Genomic DNA, 18,833 nt, shown 5'->3' on the forward strand with positions numbered 1-18,833 from the left:
CTCCCTCTCTGATTTCATCCTGTTTTATTTTTCCCTCCCTTCCCCTGGGATCCTCTGCTTTGTTTCTTAAATCCCACATAGGAGTGAGATCATAGGATAGTCGTCTTCCTCTGATTGAAAAATTGATCAGTTTTGGTCCTGGTTAACATTTGCTCCCATTATATTTTCGCATGAGTTCTACGGGAACGTGCTGATTGGAAGTCACACACTGGGGGCCCGTGGTCACATCTAGCCTACGGACACGGTTAGTCCAGACAATTTTTGAATTCATTACCCGCATATAGAAATTGGGAATTTTGATACAGAAAGCGGATTTTACCAATTCTCTTGAACAACCAGAATAACAAATCTGGGCTCGCTTTCCCTTTGCAAGGGATGTGTATTTACTGTCTCCATCCTCACGGAAGCTCCATTCGCTTTGTGCGCTGGAGGGCGTTGGAGGACATGATCACCACCACCAAGTTTTGTATGTTTATTTTGCAACTGAACATATTATAAGAACTCTCTAGTACTAATCATGTTTCAGTAAATTTTCTGGATTTAAAGGTAATTATGCCAGAAATGATAATTTGGCCTTCTCTTCCATATGTATATTTCCTAATTATTTTTTTCTTACCATATTATACTTGCCTAAAACTTAACAATTTCAAATAACATCATGATAGCAGATGTCTTTCTATTGCCCCAGATTTTAATAGGAATGCCCCTAGCATCCGACGTGTAAGTATGAAGTAAACGGTGTTCTTCTTTTTTTTTTGTAAAAGATTTTATTTATTTATTTATTTATTTGACAGACAGAGATCACAAGTAGGCAGAAAGGCAGGCAGAGAGAGAGAGGGAAGCAGGCTCCCCGCTGAGCAGAGAGCCCAATGCAGGGCTCAATCCCAGGACACTGGGATCACGACCTGACCTGAAGGCAGAAGCTTTAACCCATTGAGCCATCCAGGTCCCCCTAAATGGTGTTCTTCTGTCCAGGAGCTATACTTCTGTGGGTCAGTGATGAACAGGTTCCTTATTAAAATCAGTAAAATATGTTCAAGTTGATCAAATGAATTGCCAGCGATTATGGAGACTTTTCTCTGAATTTAATCCATTCAAATAGGAGATATGCCGAACCATGCGTGTGTTTTTATTACAAACGCCCACAGTGACTGACAGGATGGGCCCTAGTAGTAATACACTTCTCACTCTAATCGCCTATTTAAAAACCAAACAAGTAGGGATTTTGCATCTATTTTTGTGAATGAGATTCGTCTGTTATAATCTTCCTCTCTCTCTCTTTTTGGTGTTCTGACTTGTTGTTTCTTGAAATCTGCTGCGGGCAGCGTTCTTCCCGCCGCTGGTGCTTCCTCGGCTTTTAAGTCGGCTGGGACATTCTTTAAACCTGCAAGAAATTAATTTTTCATTATATGTTGCCTTTGCTTTCCACTTGAGATGTCTTCTTAAATTAAAAAAATTTTTTTAAAGATTTTATTTATTTATTTGAGAGTGAGAGGAAGCAGGAGAGAGAGCACAAGCAGGGGGAGCAGGAGAGGGAGAGGGAGAAGCAGGCTCCCCGCTGAGCAGGGCTGGGTCCCAGGATGCCAGGATCGTGACCTGAGCTGAAAGCAGACGCTTAACGACTGAGCCACCCAGGCACCCCGACATGTCTTTTTTCGGTGTTTTACAATTTTGTTTGAGACGGGTTGTCCGTGCGGAATAGTGTAAAACACGGGTCTGTGCCATTTCAAGGGCAACAGTAAGCCTCACGCCCGAGCCGCACGTGGAGCCTCATTACCGCCTGCAAGTTCCTTCCGATGGCGCCCCCCTCACCCCCAGACGGACCCGCTCTCCCGAGTTGTGCGTACCTGCGTCCTCGCTTTTCGCCTCCAGTCCCCCCTTGGCTACGCATCCTGGAACAAGGTGGTGTCCACTTGGGCGGCGTCTGAGGCCCGCGTGTGTGGACTCACCCTGTAGTCTCGGGCGCCCCCGTGCCCCCCGCACCCTCCGCATGTCGTGTGTGCAGCTCGTTCCCGCTTGTGATCGGGGCCTGTCCCTGTCCAGCCCACGCGCTCACTGTCTGCTCTGCTGTTGAAGGACATTCTTGCATTTGAGGTTGCAAAGGGGAAACCCGCTCCTTCTCAGTACCATACCCCGTTCTGTTTTCTACCTGGATGGTTAGAGGGGTTTGTTTTTTCTTTTTCTCTGTCTGACATTCCATCTTTGCTAGAATCTTTCCGGGTGAAACTTCTTTTATGGCATCCGCCTGGCGTGTCTCATCTCCGCCCCTTTAATTCTGTATCTGGTAATGTTTTCCGCAGGTTCTCAACCTTGAGGGGAAGATCTGGGTTTGTCCAGCCAGGGGGTGACCCACGTTCTGTTAGAAATGATGTGATCCCATTGAAATCTTTTAGTCTCGGCAAAGGAAACGAGTTTCTATTTTCCTGATGTCCGCAGCCTTCGAAATGTCACGGTCTGTGAGGGTCAGAGGGGCTGGCCGTGGGGGGTGCCGCCTCCGGTCTCAGGGTTCCCAGGCCGCAGCCAAAAGGCCTCCTGGCTCACTCGGGCCTGCCTGGGGTCACACGGCGGCAGGAGGGTTTGTCGTCTGTGCCACTAGTCATTTCATCTTGTGAAAGGCGAGTTTTTGTATTTTTTTTTTAAAGATTTTATTTATTCATTTGACAGAGATCACAAGTAGGCAGAGAGATAGAGAGGAGGAAGCAGGCTCCCTGTTGAGCAGAGAGCCTGATGCGGGCCTTGATCCCAGGACCCTCGAATCATGACCTGAGCCGAAGTCAGAGGCTTTAACCCACTGAGCCACCCAGGCGGCCCTTAAAGGCATCCCCTCGAATGGTCATTTTGGACAGGAAACAGCCCGTGTCCCCCGTGCTGACTCTTGCGCTGCATCATGGACCTTTGGGCGTTTGCAAGGCCTCTCAGAGCTGGGGGGCGGGGGGAGGGTGGGGGGCGGGCAGCATCTTTTCCCCCCCCGATCCCTGCCCTGAGAAAGTCGGAGCCTATTCAGCGGGTATCATGGAGACCCCTCTGAAGGCTGCAGATGCCCAGGGGGGCCCTCTGAAGGCTGCAGATGCCCAGGGGGGGCCCCTCTGAAGGCTGCAGATGCCCAGGGGGCCCTCTGAAGGCTGCAGATGCCCCGGAGCATAGGGTCCGCTCCCCGTGTTGAATCAGACGCCTCTCCTCTTCCTTTCTGGACAGCACGTGGGAGCCTGACCCTCTGCCCTCTGGCAAGGACACTGTGGGCAGGGGCCGGACAGTGTCCCTCATGCTTTTCTGTCCAGAAATGCCATCACTGGTGCACTGTCCGGCCGCTAAGGCGAGTCTCTCCAGTCCTGGAGTCTTAATGTTGCGTGGCGGCTCCTTCAGTGTCACCGAGGGTTTTGTGATCAGGCTTTGAAGGATGGGGCCATCTGGTGATCGCAGGGATATTTTTATTGTCTTAGGGCCTGACAAATCAGAGATGCCTTCCCTTCAGGGACCCTCCCGTCACAGCCCCCTTGCCGGGCCTGAAGGCCCCCATCAGGCTGTGATGACTTCCCTTCGTCCTGGGAAACGCATGGGGGTAGCAAACAGTGGCTTTGCTTACTGTTCCTAAGTACAGTGCATTCACATTTATACGCGCCTTTCCAAGAGAAGATAAATCACACACATTACGAGAAAGGATGAAAGCATGGGGATCACGACATTTCTGAGGGAAGGTTCTTTGCTTTTCACTCGCTGTATCATGTGTCTAGCAGAGCAGGCCTGTCCATCCAGCTCGTCTCAGATGTTGAGTTACGACCCGGAGTCTCCAGCGTACAGCTCCCGCTGCAGCGAAGATAATGCAAGGGTGAGAACCTTCCCGGTTGTGTCCGTGGGGCTCGGCAGGGAGGGTAGGGCACCTCCAGCCAAGATCTGGAAACCGCACATATGACCATCAGTTCTTGGATGGAGAAAAGAGGGGAGAGTAAAATAACTCTCTGATTCCTTCCTGCCTGTTGGAGCCTTGAAACTCGTCTTTGACTACAGTACCCGGCAGGTGGGCCCAACCTGGGAAGAATTAGATAAGCCTCCTTTATCTCAGCTACAGGAGGATTAGATTAGATAGATAAATCTAATTTAGACCGGCCGGATGCCAAGACGAGAGACCAGCCAAAAGGACTTGAACCGTCTCTTTTTAGGTTGTTTTTTCTTATTGGACAGAGTGCCAGGCAATATTCAGGCCCCGTCCATGCCCCCTCGGGCCTGGTGCAAATAGTCCTGGAGACCAGAGCCAGGCACCTGCTGCCCACAGCAGGGCCTTGGAGGGTGAGCGGTGGGCAGTGGGTGCAGGTGGGGCTCGTCTGACTGCTGTGTCTGCTTCCCCACGGGCAGAAAGTCTGGACCAGCCTCGTCAGCCAATCCTAACTTCCTTAGCTATTTAATGACTCCGTGTCTCAGTTTCCTGGTCTGTAAAATGGGGTTAAAAATGGACTGTCCTGGGCGCCTGGGTGGCTCAGTGGGTTGAGCCGCTGCCTTCGGCTCAGGTCATGATCTCAGGGTCCTGGGATCGAGTCCCGCATCGGGCTCTCTGCTCAGCAGGGGCCTGCTTCCTTCCCTTCCCCTCTCTCTGCCTGCCTCTCTGCCTACTGTGATCTCTCTCTGTCAAATAAATAAATAAAATCTTAAAAAAAAAATGGACTGTCCTTTCTAGGGATGTGGTGAGGATTAAATGAGTTAACAATGCTCTTGGAACCCTTTCTGGGCCAGAATAAGTACTTAATCAGTGCTAATTCTTCATGATGTATTATTACCTTATTTGGACCATTGAGGAGTAAATTTCTCCCTATACTTTTAAAATTCTTTTTTAGAATGTGAGCACAAGGGGTAGGGGTGGGGAGGGCAGAGGGAGAGGGAGAGAGAATCCCAGAGTAGGCTCCATTCCCAGCACGGAGCCCAATGTGGGACTCGATCTTACAACCTTGAGATCATGATCTGAGCCAAAATCAGTGTCTGAGGCTTAACCGACGGAGCCACCCAGACACCCTTCTTCCTATTCTTTAATAGAAATGTTTAAATATTAAACAACTTGAATTCTGAATGAAGATGAATAGGAAATTCCTCTAATGGGAAATTTGAAGATAGCTTACATGTCTGCCCTTGTTGTAGATATATAGCCTGTTTTCTGGGTCCGGACACCTAGAGCCTTATAGACTTTGCTTAAAAACCAAAGATAATGCTTACAAAGTCTCTTAATCTCCCGGGCTTCCCATGAGAAGGACATGGGTACGTAGTGACAGTGAATCTCAACTCCGTGACGGCTTCTTCCCAAGAGACTCCTGAAACATTTGTTTTACAGTGGAGATGACTTCCAGCAAGACAGACTATAAAAAGAATTTTCTTTCCCATTGATTTGTATTATAAAATCAAAGATATGATCACATGGAAAAAATACCCTAAAGATTTGGCAAAGATGCTTTATTAAGGAAGGAGTAGCAGCCGATGTGCTGGTTTTAGTCCACGATCAGGTTGTAAGCCCTTTTGGAGAAGGGACTCGTATTTGTAGCTCAGAGAGAGTTAGTACAGGATCTTCGAATGTGGCAGGCGCAGGAAATGTTGTTGATGGGCACTGGCCAGGTCTTTATAGCAGAAGCAGAATTTTTGAAAACTTAGAAAGAGCTCTGAAATTCTTTTCGAAATCACAGTATTATTTTAAAAATTAGTATATAAAGAGACAAAAAGAGAAGTACCTAGATCAGAGGGAAGGGGAGGAGCCTGTCTTGGCCCTGCCTTTCTGACACGCCGCTGGGGGTACCCTTAGGGCTTTAGGGGCACAAGGTTGTAGCCCCTGAAATGCTGTGATCCCCACCCCCTGTGATGCTAGATGAGGCTCCTTTGGCCGGGACACCAAGCGACCCAACCGAGTTTATACAGCTGGCAAAGTGAGGACCAGAACTCGGGCTTGTAACTCGGGCTTGTTCTGGAAGACTCCAAGATCTCCCCTCTGTGTTCTCTCTATAACAGGAATTTCTCCTATTTTGATTTACAGGGGAGACAAGTAGGATCGACCCCAAGTGGCTCCTTCTATTTCCTAGAAAAAGAAATTGAGTGCAATACCCCCACTGACCAGTAGATGTCACTATGTGCCACGTTATTGAGCAGCCGGTCTTCACCCGACACGGTACTTGAATTTTCAAACTCTGGGGCTGGGGCCTGGGAGGAGCTAGCCTTCCCTGGCAGTCCCTTGGGCTCACCTCCAGCATCACTGTTTTCTCAGCCTGGATCAAATGGAAGATTCTTGGCTTAATATCGAGGTCAGCCTCCCCAACTGAGATGCAGAGAGTCATTTCTATTAAATTACATTAAATTAAATCACTTCCCGGCTGCCTTGAACGGAAGCCCTTTCCTTCCTCTTATATGGAGCCTCCTCATCAAAGCAGTGCAAACCTCCTGTATTAGTCGGGGTTCTCCGAAGAAACAGGACAATCGGAGACTTACGGAAAAACACAGATTTACTGTCACATTTGACTGGTGCACAGGGCTGCACACGCTGTCCGCCTGGCCCTGCGGCCGCTGGCTTCCGCCGCCCGTGAAGGGAGGAAGGTTCTCCATCATCATCATTTATGAACTGAATACTTCCCATGCGGGATGTATTGAATATAAAAATAGCTCCTGACCCTGAGTTATCACAATCTTTTCTCAGCCTGGCAGGGCAGACGCTGGGGCTCATGGGTCAGACTCACGCGCCCGTGGATTAATTTCCAGCGGGCACCGTCACACTAACAATGTTCTAGCTGCACCCAGAAATGAGCAGCACCTCCTCCCCAGCCACGCGCCCTCCGTGCTCCTGCTGTTTCTCCTCTGTGATGGGAGGCTGTGGTCTTCGGTCCCCTACCGATCCCAATCCATCCGATGCATCCAGAGGCCAAGCTCTCTTGTCCAGAGAGCGTGTGCTCGTACCCCCCTGTGCTCCCCTCCTCGAGGGCATCTGGTCATGGGAGGGGGTGTCCCTGGCTCCCAGACCAGGGCTTGGGGGCTATTTCCTCCACCTCAACAGACTGCCATCAGTTCCTCTGAATCTTAGTGTAGTCTCTCCTGCTAATTAACCGCACTTTCATCTCACATGTACTCTCTTCTAAGTTCACAATACATTCAGCACATCTGCAAAGACCCTATTTCTGAATTAGGATGCATTCGGAGGTTCTGGGCTGACGCGAGTTTTGGGGGACGCTATTCCATACACGGTCCCCTCCCTCCTGAGTTTTCCGTCACCCACGTACATACCTGCTCTCAGCCTGTCTACTGTCCCTCAGGGACTTTATCGAGACAAATGGCTGATATAAATATTTTCTGAAAACTAAACATCAAGATTGACAGATCTTATCAAATTTTATCTTAAAATTCATGGGCCATGAATCTGGCCAAATGTCTGTCAGTTTGATTGAATACGGCTGAAAGGCAACCCGCGGTAGAAATCCAAAACGCGGGTGGCATCAGTCCAGGGCAGTCTTCGTCCAGAGTTTGAACCCAAGCACCAATGTGGCACATTAGTTAAGAGTTGGTTTTTAGTCATCTTTGTCTGTGCACATCTTCGAAATGCGTATTTCACACTACTTAGCTGTTTATGAGCTGTTCTTCCTTAAGTGTGCTGGTGAGTATCTGGGGCGCGGTGGCATAAAGAAACCCAAGAGGAAGTGAAAGGTATTGACATTGGAGAGGTACAACTCTGTAACAGAAGGACTTTGGGTTGGTTCATGTGATTACTTAAAAACACGGCGTTCATACATACGAAATTAATATACAGTCGTTGCCAAAGACCTGGAAAACCATATCACCAGGGAGAGAAAAGAAGATGCTCCTGTAATCCCAACCAGCACAAGAACCATCGTTCACACTTGGGGATTTCCCGTCCTTCGTTGCGACCACAGCAAGTAGTAATACGTAAACACGAAGCGCGAAGCGAAGACGTCCGCCTTGACAACCTGCGTCCACACGACGGTGGCTGCTTCTGCCTTTATGAGGACAAGGGAACTCCTCTCGACGAAGCTTTGTTTTAATTTAGAGACATTCCTGTTGCTGGGTCTACAGCGGGCATGGCGGGCACCTGCCACCCCGCCTCCCCTCCAGGGCGCGGAGAGCCCTGAATGGCAACTTCGAGCTGGCAGCTCAAGCGACGGGGCCGCTGGAGGCCGGGGGTGCAGAGCTACAGAGCGGCAGGAGACGCGGGAGAAGCACTGGCAGCAGAGAACATGGTAGACCCTCCAGAGGCTCATGGCGGGCGAGGAATTCCCCATCGCAGGCAATGCCAGCTGTTAAACGGGAAGTGGTTTCCTCCCCTGGCGATAAGTGTCCGCCGTGACTCCACCCCTCAGTAAAACTGTGCTATTCACAACACCCTTGGGTTGCGTTGCCCTGGTTGGAAGGAAGCATGGAAGAAAGGAGAGACGCAAGGGAGCGAAGGAGCCGGAACAGAGGTCAGGAGAGGACGCTACGGGTAACCAGAGTACACCGCAAGCGTAGAAGGCTGGGTCGTTTTTGTGCTTAGCAGAAATGACAACAACAGCGCAGCTTCGCAGAAACGACAGTCTTCCACACCCCTGGCCCTCAGCCTGATATTCATAGCACTTTTCAAATACTAGCATTTCTGGTGGCACAGGGGAAGGGGTGGCAGGACTCAGGACGACACGAACCCGCTGGCAGTAATCTCGGTCCAGTTGCCAACGTGGGAGAACAGTGTCTGTGGTCCCCCCCTAACCGAGTCTAGATGGAGACCCTGCAGCCAGATACACACGTGACGCTGTGGTGGCGTCGCTGCACCTGCCGGCTGCCCACATCTCTAATGATTTCCTTGAAAACGCCCGGAAGCGGAGTCACAAGGTCCGAGGAGCATCTCAGACCACTGACCGGCATCACCAGTTGTCTTTCCCAAAGCGCCGTCACTGGTACTTCAGCCACTTACCCTTCCCAAGACGGGGTGATAGCCGTCACTCACGTCCCCTCATACCGTAGAGTTTAAAAAATAGCCTTAGTTTTATTGTCATTTTTTGGTCACTGCTTGTGAGGTTGAATTGTCTGTTTCCATCTTTCCCCTATTTTTCCTATTAGGGTGATCGTCATTTTCTTAATGACTTTTGGGATCTCATAGAATAAGAATGTACCTCGGGGCTCCTGGGTGGCTCCGTCGGTCAAGTGCCCAACTTTTGGTTTTGGCTCAGGGCATGATCCCAGGGTGTGAGATCAAGCCTCTGTGCTGAGCGTGGAGCCTGCTTGGGACTTTCTCTCTCGTTCTCCTTCTGCCCCTCCCCACCCCGCTTGCACCCTCTCTCAAAATAAAAAAAAAAAAGAATAGACCTGTACTCGTTAATTATTGCATGCATTTTGTCCTGATTTACCATTTGCCTTTCATTTTAGTTACGGCATTTTGGGACTGAGAGATGGTTTAAGTTTTCCTGCAGTCAAAATTGTGTATCTTTTCCTTTATGGATTTGGTGTTACGGTTTAAGAGTCTTCCAAACCCAAGAGTACGAGTTTTTTTCTAGCTCCTTTATGATTTTGTTTGTTTGTTGTTTTATTTTGTTTTTTAAGATTTTATTTGTTTATTTAACAGACAGAGATCACAAGTAGGCAGAGAAGCAGGCAGAAAGAGAGAAGAAAGCAGGCTCTTAGCTGAGCAGAGAGCCCGACGTGGGGCTGGATCCCAGGACCCTGGGATCACGACCCGAGCCAAAGGCAGAGGCCTTAACCCACTGAGCCACCCAGGCACCCCATGATTTTGTTTTTTAAATGTTCACCTCTTTAATCCACTGGGAATTTATTTTGATATAAAAAATGTAGTGGAGCTTTAGCTTAACTACTCAAAAGGCTAGCCACTGATCTCAGCACCCCATTACTAGATAACCCTCTCTCTCCACTGGCTGTAAATGCCACCTCTACACTATGCTGAATTACACTCAGTGCCAGGATGGCCCTTCTCTTCTTCATCTTCAGTAACGGAACTTCCTAATTTAGCTGGGCACAAGGTTCCCCCAAATCAGAACTATGTTCCCCAGCCTCCTTTGCTGGTAGGTATGCTCACGTGGCTATGTGAGACAGGAATGTTGTATGTAACTTTCAGGACTTACCCTGAAAGAGAAGGATCATACTCTTCTTCATGTCTTTTCCTCCTTTCTGACAAGTGCGGTGACAAAGAGCATTCTGGAAGCCATCTTGGACCATGAACAGAAGTTACTTGTTGAACATTATGGCAAAATAGAAGTCTCAGTGTCAAAAGGGTTCTTGATGACTTTCTATCAGCTATGGATTATTTGCCTTGGTTTTTTCTTTGTTGTTGTTGTTTTTGTTGTTATCTTGTTGTTTATACTAGTAAATGAGAGAAAAATAAACTTCTGTACTGTTTAAACCATTATTAGGTTGTTTTATTGGTCATTGCAGATGAACCAAATTCTAACTGATGGAGATTCTTATTAAGTTCCCTTAGTATTCGCATATTCATGTAACAAATTATGCCATTTGATTTCAACATTGTAACATTTTAGTATGTGACAATGCAGACAGCTGTCTTTCTTCATTTAGAATGTTTTCTTGACTATTCTCATTTGTTATTCTTCATGGTAGACTTTATGATAATATGTCGATTTGCAAAGAAATTCCCTTGGGGTTTTGATTGAAAGTGCATTAAATTTATGAGTTAATATAAGAGCACTGACACTTTTACAATATTGAATTTTATCATCCAGGAATATGGTGTCTCTTTCTCAAATCTTTTTTATAATCCTCAATATAAGGTTTATAATATTTCCTTATATCAATTCTACATACTTTTTATATTTATTGTCAAGCATCCTTTTTATTGTTTATATTGTTAACAGAATTTATCCCCATAAATTCTTATACTAAAATATAGGTGATTTTCACAAATTCATCTTGTGTCAGAGAACAGACAAAAGTAGGTTTGAAGAAAGAACTGTTACCTCTGCCTTATACCCCAATGTCATAACTCATCTTTGGAGTACATGGATCTGTGTCTTTTTTTTTTTTTTAAGACTTTATTTATTTATTTGACAGAGAGAGACACAGCGAGAGAGGGAACACAAGCAGGGGGAGAGAGAGAAGGAGAAGCAGGCTTCCTGCAGAGCAGGGAGCCCAACATGGGGCTCGATCCCAGGACCCTGGGATCATGACCTGAGCCGAAGGCAGAGGCTTAATGGCTGAGTCACCCAGGTGCCCCATGGATCTGTGTCTTAAGCAAATTCCTCAAGGGGCAATTTTGCTTGAGGAAGTCACAGCTTCATATTTGGTTAGGCAAGACTTAAAGAGGCCTGAATGACATTATTATAAAGTGAAAAGAATTTTAAGTGCCTGCAAGCAGGTTGGGGGGGGGGTGAGGGGCCAAGGGCCGGAAGGTGAATGGAGAGTGAGGGGTGTCTGGAGAGGGGGGTGGGGGGGACTGGAGAGAAAGAGGCTGAGATGCCCACGTAGACTGGCATGCAAAGTCAAGTTGCTGGTGTAGACTAGTGCCCAAGGTTGATACGCTAGTGTAGACTGGCACCCAAGGATTATGGTCAGTGGGAAAGTCCCCATGTTGAGAAACAAAAGATGCATTTTTAAGACAACGATGCCTTATATTCCATGTGGTCATCTACACTGTTCTGCAATAAAGAAGTCTCTTTCTCAGGTGCTTTGCCTAAACGTCCACTATATACAACAGATTTGGGTTAACAGTGCTTCGGTGCATGAAGGAATAGGGTCACCTCCAGGGTAGCACTAAGGGATGGTGGAAGAATAAAATTGTCATGAGAGGTGAGTTCAGGGCAAAAACTACGGATCAGTGAAATGCAAGAGTCACAAAGAGAGACGGGTCCCTGGGAGAGGTATAAAGTCCTCGGAGAATCTCATTTAATTGGATGCTGTTCTGTTTGAATTAAAGAGAAAGGTAATTCAGGAAGCCTGAATGACTCAGACATCCTGGTGGCAGAAATCTGGGTTACAGCTGTACTTCGTTACCTTATTATGTTATTGGTTTTCATTTCTTTTTCGGCCAATATTAAAAGATTAAATATGCAAATGAATGACAGTCACACCATAAGTGACTGTAGCACTCTGACCCACATCCTTGGCAGCGACCAACCAGGGAAGTCGAACCAGGACCTCTGGAGGGATAGGCTCAGGAATTGAGGACTCGCTCGGTGACAGCCAGCTGCCCCAGTTTCTACCCCCTATTCCAACTCAACACCAACGAGAGAAAACCAAAGATGCTCCCCAAACCGAACCCACAGGCTGCACCTCGTGAGGCTTCCTCCAGCTTCCTTGTGCCAACAGCCTCCTATTGGAACATATGAACACTCTCCCGTTTCCGCTTTAAAGCCTTCCTGTCCCTGACCGGCCTTTGAGTTTCCACAAAGCAAGGGAAGGTGGTTGACTCCCCTGAGATAGCCAGCTCTGAGCAAATAGCCTCTGTTTTCATTTGGGTGGGCTTCTTTATTTCCACAACATTCTTGGCTTTTTAACAGATAGCAGTTGTATGACAGGCGATGAAAACTTCCTCCTCTCTGACAGCTGTACATTTGCGTCTTTTCCTGTCTTATTGCGTGGGGTTGAAACCACCACCACAATGTCACCCGAGGAGGGCAGGAGCAATCACGATTTCTTACTCTTTTTATTGTATTGGGAATGTCTCTAAAATTTTGCCCATTTTTTTTTAAGTTTTATTTATTTATTTGAGAGACACAGTGCGTGTGCATGCAGCCGGGAGGGGCAGAAGGAGAAGGGGAGAGAATCTCAAGCAGGCTTTCTGATGAGCACAGAGTCCAACAAGGGGACGGATCCCACCACCCATGAGATGGTGACCTGAGTGGAGATCATGACATTCGACTGACTGAGCCACCCAGGCGCCCCTAAAGTTTTGCCTTAAATCCAACATTGCCCATTGGTTTGAAATGAATATTCCTTTTCCTATTAATAAGTGTATTTTCAGCTCGAGTTTACTTTCTTTTTTAATATCAGAAAGCAGTGTTTATAGTGTCTGTTGAGTTAATCTTTTAATTTTTCTCTTTATGGGCAATAACATATTAATAGATGTTCTAATTTTGGTCCTTACTATATCCTTATAAAAATAAACCTACACCATCACAGTGTGTTATTCTCTTAACACAGTGCTGCATTTAATTGGCTAATATTTTATTCAGAATTTTTGTGTCTATATTCATGAGTCAGGTTGGTCTGTAATTTTCTCTTTTTGGTGCTATTTTAGTCAGACTTGGACTGGAAATCTATCTCTTTCACCATTAATATTGTAAAGTCTCCTTACGCTTTCTGCTAGCATTAACAACTGGCTGTTGGTTCGAACTATCTATTTCTCGGCATGTTAAGGGACTGTATCTAGATCTGCCATAGGGAAGATGCGGTTCTTCAGCGATGATCTACGACCTATCCCATGCTTCTTACTTTTCTCAGACCTACATTCTTTTGAGTCAGTTTTGATCCTTGTATTTTCCCATAAATTTGCCATTTTGTTAAGATTTGCAAATAATCTGGCTTAAAGTTTTATATAGAATTTTTAAAAATTTGCTCCCTATTTGTGTGATTATAACCTTTAGTTTTAATCTGTGGCTGTTACCTCTAATTTGGTTCATTTTGGTTTTCTTTTTTTTTTTCTTCCCCTATAGGTACAGAGTTTTGTTTGTTTGTTTTAGATTTTTATTTGGTGTATAGTTAGGGTTTTCCCAAGACAAGGGTTTGAGTTCAAGCAGGTTCTGTTCTTTTCTTTTCTTTCCTTTCTTTCTTGCTCTCTTTCTCTTTCTTTTTTTAAATTTAACTAAACTCTATGCCCAGGATGGGGCTCGAACTCCCGACCCTGAGAATGATGCTCTTTGAGTCTCATGCTCTATGGACTGAGCAGCTACCAGGCGCCCCTGAGTTGAAGTGGTTTGTTTGGTTGGTGTAGGGAAACACTGGGCGGGGGGCGGGGGCAGCAGGGAGGTGACCCTGGGGAAGGAAAGCAGCCGAAAAAGGATGAATTGTTCAGCCATCCACCCCCGTAGGGAGGGGCTGGAATGTGATCCCCGGGACTCTGGGGAGCAGAAGCATGTCTCAGAGGCTTCCCACCGGAGGGATGGTGGAGTCGAGTGATTTACACACAACTCCAACAGTTGTTGGTTGAGGGCTACTGTGCATGGCGGTGGGGTGTGTTGGGGGGGCTTAGGCATCTGCAGAAAGGCCTCCCACAATCTCAGAAAAAGCCGTCGTGTCTTGCAAAGGGATGCAGGTCCTGGCGCTGGGATTTCTCCCGAAGACCCTGAGGGATCGAGCCCTCGATGTACTAGGACCCGCTGCTCCCCATGCCCTGGGGCTGATTTACCACATCTGCTCTTTCACGGGTTTCCAATTAATTCCATCTCTTAGCTTTTTAATTTATTTCTTCTCCTTTTTTTTTTTTTTTTGTTAAGCTTTAATGTTCCTCTTTTTAACCTCTTCAATTACATGCTTGTTTCATATTTTTTTACTCTCAATTTGAGAGAAGCCTGGAAACTTCAGCCCCTCCTGCTCCCCTTCCAACATACAGGGAGTTGCGGGGGTGGGGGGGGCTGGAGATTGAGTCAATCACCGATGGCCAATGACTGAGCAATCATGCCTTCACAGAAAACCCCATAAAGACCCTAAATGATGGGATTCGGGCAGCTTCTGGGTTGGCAAACACACCGTGTGCTGGGCAGGGGGCTCCGGGCCACCCCGCGGGGACACAGGCTGCCAGATGCGGGACTTCTCAGGACCTTGCCCTCCGGTCATTTCCTTGGCTTGTTCACTTGTGAGCTTTATGATAAAAGAGAATCTGAAGCATATTAAAACTCCGAAGAGCTTATTTGAGCAAACATGGTTTGGTAGCGGCGAGACGCGCTCTGCTGAAGACCCGGCAGGGACAGAAGCAAGCAAGGAAGCATCGACCGGCTGCAGCTTCAAGCTCGTGGGCTGTTTGTGTCGGTGTTTGTCCTTGAGCTTTGGCTTCCTAACCTGGAGGCATTTGTGAGCTTAGATCTGGGTTCACTCTCTAGGCCATCAGGGAGTTGGAACTACCTCAGTCTCAGGGCCTCCTTGTCTAATTAACAGAACCGTAATGAATCACAATTGCAAATGTAGAATTTTCCGGATTCTGGGAGTTTTCCAGCAAATTATGGGACCTGGTTGGGGGTGGGTTGGTGGGAATCCCTGATTTTGTAGCCACGTTGGGCAGAAGTGCGAGTGAGCCGGAAACTGATTCTGAAGGGAAGACAGCGGAATGGGACGGAGCCCGGCCGCCCGTGGGTCCGGGGCTAGCTCGCGCCCCGCATCTGTGCACCTAGTGCTGGAATCCCAGTGAAGGGCGGACACCCCACTGGCGCCAGACGAGCAGAGAACAAGACAAAACCCTCATGCTTGGCAATGATGGAATTTACTTGTAATGCATGTGTGTGCTTGCAATTAAGAAACACTCGTCATTTAGGCGTAGACCTGTTCCTGCCCGGCCTCATGGCTGGTGGGGCCCGTGAACGTCCGACGTGATTCCTGTTCCTCCTTTGCTGCTGCTGCTGGGCCTCGTGCTTGGCTCCTCGGGAAGCCCGCCGTCTCACCGGACCCCATCTGCACCCTTCCTGGCTCCTCCCGGGGGCCTCCCCTTGCATTGGCCTCTGTCTGTGCAAGAGCAGGGGAAGCTGCAGAGCGTGGGGCGGCGGGGAGGGACGGTTGTGCTTCCTCGAGGAAGAGGAAGAGAGGTGAAAACCACCCTGTCGTCTTTCTCCAGCCTTGTCCTACCTGAGCTTGTCTCAGAGAGATGCACTGATGTTTCCGGCACGTGTTTGCTGTCTTCTTTGAACTTTGGTTAAAGCAGAGTTTTCAAACAGATGAAAGCCCTATTCTCATGCAACTATAAAATAAACCATGTCAAAAATTGTATTCGGCCAACTCATGAATTAAAATGGAAACCAGTAAGGTGTTCAAACGGGCTCAGACCGTGTGCAAGAACTAGATATACATACATAGATAGAGTTAGGCAATTTACTTTTTAAAAATATTTTATTTATTTATTTGACAGAGAAAGAGAGAGAGAGAACACAAGCAGGGGGAGAGGGAGAAGCAGGCTTGCGTCTGAGCAGGGAGCCCGAGGCGGGGCTCAATCCCAGGACTCTGGGATCATGACCTGAGCCGAAGGCAGAAGCTCAACCCACTGAGCCACCCAAGCGCCCCAACAGATATGCAATTTAATAAAGAAGTGTTAAGTTGAGATTGTTGGATTAGATTCAGAACCCCTTTATGGTTGGGTGCCCCACCTGGCGATAGATTATCTACTGAATGGCGAGCTTCACGCGAGCTTCCTCAGTCTTGCAAAATGACTCGATGATAGGCATCGAGCCCAGCGCTGCTCTGGGAGACACTTAGAAATCTCTTTGGCCTGAGTTACAGATCGTTTTTGTGACAGACATGTCATTTTCCACTTTTCACTAATTATTTCTGGCCTGGGTGGAGGTAGGGGACTTGCCATCGTCCTTAAATATTCGCGCTGGGCTGGGGCGACGTCCCAGGAGACTTTCCCATTTCTCTTACTGATGGGTTATTGGCAGGCTCCGCATCGTCTTGGCTAAACGAGGTGTCTTCGGTTATGAAAGCAGCTTCTCCGACATTTATTACAAATGTCTTATTCATTTAAAAAATGCAAACACCCGAGCTCAAATACAGGAGAACTGCAGGATGTACTTGTTTCAGGAGTAAATCCGAGAACATACTAAGCCAGAGAGCACGTTGCCTAAGAAAGGAGGCCGCGCTCGCCGGTCGGTGCCTTTGCTGCCGGGAAGGGGATGAGCGGAGCCCTGGCTTGGCTCGCGCTGTTAATCTCAGCTTTCCTGTGCGAGCATCTCAGCATGCTGAGTGTGACGTGGTGTTGAAAACACATACATTTTTGAGCCACATGGTCTCTAAATGAAAGCCACCTACTTCAACTCGTACCATAAGCTCCAGTCTAGAAGGGAGAAACCTAGCTCTCACGTCGGCTTGCTTCAGGGATTTTCTCGGGTAATTTTAACACTGAATTTCCTCTGCCTCGCACCACGTCTGCAGATGCTGTATGACTTGTTTTCTTGCTGCGTAACAAACTGCCACAGGTTTAGCTGCTTGAAAAACACACACGCTCATCAGCTTACCGGGTCAGGAGCCCGGGCGTGGCTCAGCAGAGTCCTCTGCCAGGGTCTCCCCAGAGGGCAGTCGGGGTTTTAGCGGGGTTGTGCTTTCATCTGGCAGCTCGACTGCGGGCACATCTGCTTCTGAGCCCATCGGAGTCACTGGCAGCATCAGTTCCTTTGTGGTCACAGGTCTCCGTGCCAGCAGCAGGCTCTGCTCGGTTCTCTGCTGTGTAGACTTCTTCCAAATGGCTCATACTTCATCAGGTCACCAAGGAGAGCCCTCTGACCTCAGGCAGGACCTAGTCCTTCACTTAAGGACTTCCACCTGATTAAGTCAGGCCCACCCCCAGACCGCCTCTTTTTACTAACACAAAGTCAAATGCTCTGGGGCCTTAATTACGGCTGCAGAATTCCTTCCCCTCTGCTGTGCTCTGTGGTTGGAAGCAGGTCACAGGTCCTGCGCATGCTCAACAGGACAGCCTACCGAGCCTGCACGCCAGGGGCCAGGAGTCCTGGGGTCACTCTAAGGGTCTATAGGCCACAGACCTTAACCACCATTGCAGTCAGGGGCTGGCCAGAAAAACAACCAGCACACTAGGCAGGTTAGCAGAAAATAGTTAATGTAAGCAGTTGGTTAAATAGTTATTGGAGGACTAAAACAAATGTGAGGTAGGAAGGTAACAAGAGAAACAGGTGCAGGAAGCAGCTGCCCTCCGGGGCTGGGGCACAAGGGCTGAGGTCAGGGTTCTGGGCTGTGAGCTTGGAGAGCTGCTGTTGCCACTGTTGGGCCCCTCCTCGAGGAGCAGCAAGCCTGGGGAGGAACCTCGCTCCCTCCCCCTGCCTTCGGGCCTCTGCCCTGCATCCCTGCTGGCGGAGCCCAGCAGTCTCAAGCCGGCAGAGGGGAGACATAATCTGCAGAGCCAAGCAGGGAAGGGCACACTTGGAACCTCCAGACGATAGCTTCCTAAGCAGTGCACACCGTCCTAAGGTAAGCTTGCCCAAACCTAGGCGCATGAAAACCGCACTTGGCCTTCTGGTCTAATATGGGCAGCGCTGGGATTTGAGGGGGTCACGGGCTAATACCTCTCTGTCCTGGGCTTGACGTCGAGCCAGCCCCGGGAGCATCCGTGCTTAGAAGAAGGAGATACCCATCTCGGCTTTATCGCCACCAGGCTCGGGTGTCAGGTGTGAGGCCCTCAGTGCTCGCCAGCGTCCCAGGGGCGGGACTTACTGCCGTGGCCTGAGGGCTCCCCAGGTTGGTCCTGTGGCGCATGCGCTCTGGAGGCCCAAGGACAGGCGGGGAGGCGTGGGAGCGAAGCCCACCAGGCCCCGGGGTGGGAGAGGCCTGGGGGGTCCCCGGTGGGGGCTCCTCCCCGCCGGAAAGGGAGGGGCACGCGAGGAGTGTTTCAGATTTGGGGACCTGTTTGGTAACATCCTGGCTCTGGTTAGAGATCGAGAAACTCAGATTTTTTTCCCCCTAAGTTGGAGGCACTTTTTGTTTTAAATCGTGGTAAAGTAGCCGTAACATAAAGTTTACCGTTTTAACCATTTTTAAGTGTGCCGCGCAGTGGCGTGGGGTACGTTGACCCTGATGCACGACCCTCCCCACCACGACCCCCAGGACATCCCAGACCACCCCCTGCACCGTTCATCAGGGAGTCCGCCTCTGCCTTCGACATCGGCCTGGAACCCGGAATCCGCTTTCTGTCCTAGGCGCGGGGCTCCTCTCCCGGC

General features: G+C 48.7%; 1 long non-coding RNA gene across 1 annotated transcript in view; it reads right to left on the reverse strand.

Annotated features, from left to right (window-relative positions):
* Nucleotides 1–758: 758 nt before the first annotated feature.
* Nucleotides 759–18,833, reverse strand: part of LOC131815076 (uncharacterized) — a 32,652-nt gene continuing 14,577 nt past the window's right edge. The window contains exon 3 of the long non-coding RNA XR_009347552.1: nucleotides 759–1,384. This is a non-coding gene — a long non-coding RNA (uncharacterized LOC131815076). The remainder of the gene's footprint in view (nucleotides 1,385–18,833) is intronic.

This window comes from Mustela lutreola, chromosome 14 (genome assembly GCF_030435805.1).
Source record: "Mustela lutreola isolate mMusLut2 chromosome 14, mMusLut2.pri, whole genome shotgun sequence".
NCBI lineage: Eukaryota > Metazoa > Chordata > Mammalia > Carnivora > Mustelidae > Mustela > Mustela lutreola.